This window comes from Dermacentor variabilis, chromosome 1, assembly GCF_050947875.1.
Source record: "Dermacentor variabilis isolate Ectoservices chromosome 1, ASM5094787v1, whole genome shotgun sequence".
Classification (NCBI taxonomy): domain Eukaryota; kingdom Metazoa; phylum Arthropoda; class Arachnida; order Ixodida; family Ixodidae; genus Dermacentor; species Dermacentor variabilis.
This window is the reverse complement of record NC_134568.1, coordinates 144,439,146-144,446,620: the sequence shown is the minus strand read 5'-3', so window position 1 is coordinate 144,446,620 and position 7,475 is coordinate 144,439,146. Positions and strand designations below refer to the sequence as shown.

The window sequence follows — 7,475 nt, the reverse complement described above, 5'->3', positions numbered from 1 at the left end:
TACCAAACGTATGTTTGGATTGCTTCGGCTCGGCCTGAGCCGTAACGTAGGCGCGTAGATAATCTAATAAATATTTGTCTCGTGTCGACAGACATCGTCTTTATATATATTAACTACTTTTAATAAAAATGGTTTAATTTACTTTACTTCATAGGCTTGATTTCAATATTTAAATATATGATAACGCAGCACCGATCAGACGTTGATGGTGCTGCGAGCGCATGCGACCTCAGGGCGGCTTGCGTTTGGGGCCGCTAGCATATCACGTGTTGCTGATTGCGCACGCAAACGCACCCAAGCGCTAGGGGCCCCAACGCCTTGCGTCCCCTAAACTAAAACTAACTGGGTGCTTGCGCGTCACTAGTAACTTCACCCCCTTTCCATTTCCTTTATTTCTCTATGTAGCTATGAAAATAAAATAATTACTACTACAGCGAAACACCTTTTGGCTGCTTTGTATCAAACACGAGGCAGGGTGCTGTCAGTGGCTGTTCCCCATTTTCTTTGCGGTCCGCTCAGAAGATCAAAGCAAGTGTACCAAAACTGCTAAGTCACGATATCACAGACGCTACAACATTCGCGAACGACATGTCGGCGCTTGCCAGCAACGGCCATCGCATACAGTACAACAGTAGCAACAGTGTTAAAGCCTCTTTTATTGTGCTGGCGGACTGGAGGAGAACAGCCGTGGCCCAAGTATACCGTAGCATATAGTATTTACAGAGCAGGCAGCGCTCAGAGGGCGGCCCTGGAAAAGCCGAGGCGGTACAGGGCGACCACGACCGCGCCGCCCACGCCGATGTTGTGCTGCAGCCCGACTCGGGCCCCGGGCACCTGGCGCGGGCCGGCCACGCCGCGTAGCTGCCAGCAGAGCTCAGCGCACTGTGCCAACCCCGTGGCGCCAAGTGGGTGGCCCCTGGAGATGAGGCCGCCGCTCGGGTTCACTACGTACTTGCCGCCGTACGTGTTGTCGCCACGGTCCACCAGCTCCGCCGCCTTGCCCACAGGGCAGAGACCGAGCGCCTCGTACGCCAGCAGCTCGTTGGTCGAGAAGCAGTCGTGCAGCTCGATCACCTGCACGTCGTTGGGAGTGAGGCCCGCACGCCGGAACGCTTGCTGGGCTGCCTTGCGCGTCATGCCGAAGCCGACCATTTCGATGCACGAGTTGTCGGCAAATGCCGACGGCAGGTCGGTGGCCATCTCCATGCTGAGCACTTCGACGGCCTGCGCCTCGAGGTGCAGCCGCCTCACCACGGCCTCGCTCACCAGAATGGCGGCTGCCGCGCCGTCCGACGTCGGGCAACACTGTAACTTGGTGAGCGGCGCAGACACCATGGGAGACACGAGGATCTCCTCGAGCGTATATTCGTCTCGGAACTGCGCGTTGGGATTGTTCACCGAGTGACGGTGGTTCTTTTGGGCGATCTTGGCCAAGTGCTCGCGTGTGCTGCCGTACTTGGCCATGTGCTCCATCCCAGCAGCGCCGAACATCTGCGCGGCCATGGGCGCCGGCGCTAGGCCGTGCGTGGCAGCCAGCACCTTAGCGTGTTTCTCGACGGGGTTGGCGCGGTCACGGTACTTGGAGGTGAGTGAGCCGCGGCCCATCTTCTCGAAGCCTAGCGCCAGCACCACGTCGGACAGGCCGCCCTCGACCAGCTGCTTGGCCAACAGCAGCGCCGTCGAGCCGGTCGAGCAGTTGTTGTTGACGTTGTACACAGGGATGCCCGTCATCCCCAGTTCGTAGAGACAGCGCTGGCCGCATGTCGAGTCGCCGTACACGTAACCACAGCAGGCCTGCTGCACGTCGGCGTACTCCATACGGCAGTCCTGCAGTGCCGCTGTCACAGCCTCCTTGGCCAATACTGGGTAGTCACGTTTCTTGTCGCCTGGCTTGACGAACTTGGTCATGCCCACACCCACCACAAACACCCGGCGGCCGGCGCGCTCCGCTGCCATGGTCCTGCAAGGAGGTGCCCGAAAGTATTGCCGGTGTCACACGGTCAGTTTTCATCGCGGTCAGGCCCTATCCGCATTGAGCTCGATCCGCGTCAAGTGCTGCTACGCGGTAACTTTCGATCGTGATATTGCTCGATCAGAATCCAGACAATGACGACTATGTAGTCCTAAGAGTTGTAGACGATGATAGTATTACCCACAAGGACAAACGAAAAAATATATTGTGGAAAATAATAGTTTTATATTACGATGTTTACAGCATATTTGATAAGCGCTTTGGACCCACTCAAGTGGGATCGATCTCAGCAAGACGATAGATGCCCAAATTCGATCCGGATCGTTGTTGGCCCGTGTTGCAGCGATAATTGTAGATCGCGATCAAGAAGTTCGATACGCATTGCGCCCTATCGCGATCAAAGGTGACCGCGAGACATCGGTATTAGGCGCAAAGCCAACAATCGTCATGGCATGACATCAGGCTGTGGCGTTCAACAGCGGTTGCTAAGGCGCTGTGCGTTTATTTCACTCAAAGGGGACCTCTCAAAAATGTTCCTGAAAAGTCACGGACAGCAGCATACGAAAAGCCTGCCAAGACCGAAGATACTGCACCAGGAGAGCAGGCTGGGCCTCTACTACGGCCCTGCTCCCCCGGAAATATCAGTGATGTCTTTTTGAAGGTAGAGCGCCGTAAAGGGTAAGCAATGTTTAATCGGGCATCACTGACTTAGCACCAGCGCCGCAGGCGCGAGAAAGTCTGTCCGACCTACCTTCAGACACAGCGATCCCCAAATGTGGCGTCCGTGCCCACTGCCTCACCGCGCGGGCAGCCAGCGTCGGAGCGTAAAGCGGGAGACACACGGTCCGATTCGGTGTCCGATCCGGCGTCCGACGCGCCGGAACGGCAGCCGGAATCGAGGTGTTTTGCCGTGCCGAAGCGCCGGACCGGACGTCCGGCGTGCGACAAACCGGGCAGATTTTCATCGTCCGACGCGTCCGACAACGGCACCGTCGTCTGGCTGCAGCCAATGACAGCGCGGCTGGCATGTGACGTTCTCTGACGTTCCCTCCGCGGAGGCAGCGCTGGCTGGCCGGTTTCTCGCAGTGTCCTTTCTTTTCCTTGCCTGCTGCAGTTTGTTTCCGACACGAAATAGTTACCAGTTCAGTAAAATTATCTGGAACGTGTGCCTGTTATGCAAAGCAGCGTCTAGTACACTAGCACTAAGCTACTGGCGAGATCGGGAGCCGCGACGCGAGGGCATTTCGCGGGCAGACATCACACACCGACCGTCTGAGCGAGGCTGCTCGCTTCGCTTGCACGTTTGCCCTTCGCAAAGACTGCGTCGAGTAAACCAATTGTATTTAATTACGGGTGACCTAAGCATACAGTGTTAATTGTTTTGGCAAACATAAGCGCTCTTCGACGAGCTCGGGTTGGATCGTAAGCGCCGTCGGCCGCGGCGTCTGCCTAGCTAGGCCTACGGGCCCTATCGCTGGCTGTTAGCGGAATCGTCAGTGCACAACGCGCCGTCGTGAAGTGTTCTGTCACTCGCAGGGCATAATTTTATTGACAGTGTTCGCGTTGTAAGAGTTGAGGAGGACTTTGGGATGAAAACTTGGGAGGTTTATTTACATTATTTACAGTGAGACGACCAAGAAATTAACAGTCATAGAAGTCATTACGGGCCGGCAGCAACTCGGACGCGGCGGCCCGTGGCAAGAAGCTCGAAAGAGATGAATCAAGAGGTCTCCTCGATTTGGCTGCACTTTCTGCACTAGTTCAGGGAGTGCAGCACTCTAGCACTCGATTTGCCAGTGCAGCTAGCGCCACCTGCACTTCGGCACTCGATTTGACGTCGTGCTGCACGAGTTCATGTACACTTCGGCACTAGATTCTCAGCAAGTTCTTTTCTCGTGCACGTAGTGCAAGGCTTTTGATAGCAGACGACACATGCGCCTCCGTGGCCATGCGGGTGTTGGTAGAAGGCATCGACGGCGCCTGTTATTAGTAACGCAGCACGGACGCCAGTTTTCTTCAGAATGTGTACGCAGCATCTTGTTAAGGGCGCTTTCCGGGTTCAGCTACTGCTAAGTGCACTGAAGGCCGGGATTTTCCCTCAGGTCACAGTCGTTTGTATTAATTTTCACGAGCTTACCGCTACCTCGACGTTAAAAACCACATCGGTCAGTCGTTTGAAACGTTGTGCCATATATGATTCAGAAATGTGTGGAAACCGCGCTCGGTCATGCTTTCTGAATAATGATGCCGAAGTTGAGCTAATTTCTAGGTACTAATACATAAATTCTTTCCACAGGACCAAAAAGGCCATTGCGCACACGTTTAAGCTCGCGGCACACACCAACAAAAGAAAAGCCACAGTCGCCCAGTCGCAGCAGACGAAGGCCTGTACGTTCTTGCACTTTTCTCCTCGATTTGATCGCTGCACTGAGAGCGCTAGCGTCGCGCTACACTTACACTTGAAGAACTGGCGCTGCACTGGCACGACACTTTTCTGAACTAGTGCAAAAAGTGCAGCCAAATCGAGGAGACCTAAGGAATGCTCTAGGAATGCTCTCGGTCTGTGTCTTTTTAAGCCCTTCGGTGTCTCGAAGACACGTCACGTTCGGCCAATGTGCGAGCCCACTCAGGTGACGCCATTTTCGGCCAATCGGCGAGCCCGCTCCGGTGTCGTCATTTTCGGCCAATGGTAGGCGCCCGTGCGATTGTGTCACACCCGGCGAAGAGAGTCGCTGCTTGGTCCCCAATTGTCCGAGGGCTTACTTCTCCCTGCGGTCTTGCCTTGCTGACTTGCAATGCGCCGTCACAATAGGCGGGTGGGGGCGACGCTGCCAGGGTTTCACGGTGCATTACACCCGTCTTGCCTCTTGGACCCAAGTTACCTGGAACAGTGCCAGGCTCTCGCTTCACTTTCGGGACGAGTCAAGCAGTGGATAGCTCCACCTGCGGCACACGAGGTGGGGGCCGCTAGAGTTACTGTATGTGCTACCGCAGGTAGCACATACAGTAACTCTATATAAAAAAATACAGCTCACTATATCAAAGTATTTGCACGCGCATACACTAGTGTTCTTGTTTTTTTCTCTGAAATTTGCATTGTGATTTTATTGCCAAGAAAGAGGTAGTTGCGGCTCGGTGCTTTTTGTTATTGTTTACATGCTAAAAGAGCACTGAACTGCTCTTAGTAGCGTATTTATCTCTGTTGAAACAAAACCTAAGTGCCAAGCAGTATTCAAGCGAAGGAAAGTTAATAAAGTATCTGATTGTTTACCTCAATTACTAAAGTTTGTCCAGTTTTTAATACGTTATGTTATTTCGAACCTTATACTACCTTGTGAAGTAGCTTTCTCGCACGAAACTTTTTGTAGGATTTCCGGAATCTATAATATAACATCACCATATTCCCTAAGTTTATTCGGTGCGATCTAATCGTTACCGTCGCGGTTCACGAATGCTGCATCTGATCGGCGTATATAGAATACACAATCTATCCTAGATACGCGAGTGTCCATACGTTATTAGGGCGGAGAAACAGGTGAATGCAAGTCCAAAAAAAAAAAAAAAACTAATATACGCGCTGCATCTTACGCCGCGCGCTAAAAAAGGGCAGCGCCTTTTTCTTCACAATCTAATCCAGTCAGCTGTTTCGATGCGCTTTGTTTGCGATTAGGCGGTAAAGCGGTGCATAAGCGATGCAAAAGCGCCCACGGTCGATCGACGATACGCTAGGCATGTCGCCTGCAAAAACGGAGTGCGGCTTCGCCGCATAGACTTGGTTGCTTCTCAGGCAAGATGGCGGACCTACGCGCAACTCTGCTACCTACGGTAGCATATACAGTACCGCTAGGGGCCGCCAACTTGTTTGCACGTGCCGCGCCTCTGGAATGTGGTATCCGTGCTTCTGCGCTTCTTAATTAGCTGTGGCGCGATTCGATGTGGTCTGGTGAACTCGAAGTAGGCTCAGGAAACGGTCCCGTATCTAACAGCTCATCCTCGCCCCGGAAGTTTGGAATGGCCGGTGAACTCAATTCTCTGGCCATGAGGAACGCTGAAAGAACCTGCAGGGTACTGGTGTCGAGCCTCGTTTGACGAACTTCGGGATCCTGGGCACTGGTGAACGTACGTCAAACAAACAAAACAACACAGCGCTGCACCACGTGTAAGCGCAGGCTCTTCACCCCTGACTCGCCAGGCTATTACTGAGTCAAAATGAACCCTGATCTTTTATTTCCCCAATTTTGACAAAGCAGTTCCAACCACCTTTCCAAACCGCTATCCATTTCTCCCCGAACGCGGACAAGACCAGAGTGTCATTGTTGTAGTAAAACAATGGGTCGTTGCCGTTGCAAACAAACAATGAAAACAACTGAACATAACTTAAGTGGCCTAACTACTCGAACAGCATGTTTCCAACCTATCGCAGTGGCGTACTTATCGCACGTATTGGTGCCGCTGAACAGTCTGGTCAACTTCACAAGTACGTAATCACAAGCGCGCTAGCCTTGTGGTCACTAATCAGAACGCGTACTTGCGTCGTAGGCAAACTTTTTATTACGCTTACTCACGTTTCTTCCTTTAGTCCCTACAGGACACGTAACTTACGCGAGCAATTAAACTTGCGGGGCTTACGCACTCCGCAGAAACCTTAAAATGATGCGTCTCCTAATAACTCGTTCCATGCATGCTTATTAGAGAACTCAGAATACGGCTGCCCTCAACACACACGAGCAACCCAGTCATAAATCTGCTTCCTTCCGTCCACACAGGACACGCGCTAATGGAACTAAGAACGCTTGTCAGTCCAAATGATGCACTTACTGAAAACCTACGCGGTTAACCTTAGAAAATAAAAAAAACGCGTATAAAAAAACGAAGGTTAACTAATACACGCGCGCGCTACGATAGGCCTCTCACCGACAACCTTGACATTCAGGTTACTCACACACAAGAAAAAGAAAGCCTATCTACTTATTAATGAACACCTCGCGATACTACATGTTTACAAAAAAAACGCGTCTTTCAAATCTCGAGCTTCTCGAACAAAAACACAAACAAAGCTCATACTTTTACATATTGAAAGAAACTTAAATCGCGAAAATGCTCAAAAAATAAAACAAAACAGAACGTTTTACTTCTAAGGAAGCTCTCTTGGCCTCCGGTTCCAAATACTTACGTCTGACTCATACTTTGAGCCGTACCCGAGGTGGTCGCGGTCCGAAAGCTACTCTGGCTACCGAAGAACAACAAAAGGGCTGACTCACTATCAGCTCCCCCAAGACGTTACAGTCTAATGCCAATTTGCGTCCTGGCGCCCCGTTTTCATCACGACCTCGATTGACCGCGTTGCTACTCCCCACCTGGTCTCGTATTGCCACCTTGCGCTTCTTTGTACTACACGCTGAGCTTCGAAAAGAACGACGGAACGACGAGGAATTTAACTGCCCTGTGCCCTTTGTCCGCGTCCGTGCAGAACATGCTTCTCGGTCTCCTTTTGACCGGTGGC

General features: G+C 52.1%; 1 pseudogene; it reads right to left on the bottom strand.

Moving 5' to 3' along the window:
* Positions 1-615: 615 nt before the first annotated feature.
* Positions 616-7,475, bottom strand: part of LOC142585881 (sterol carrier protein 2 pseudogene) — an 85,783-nt pseudogene continuing 78,923 nt past the window's right edge.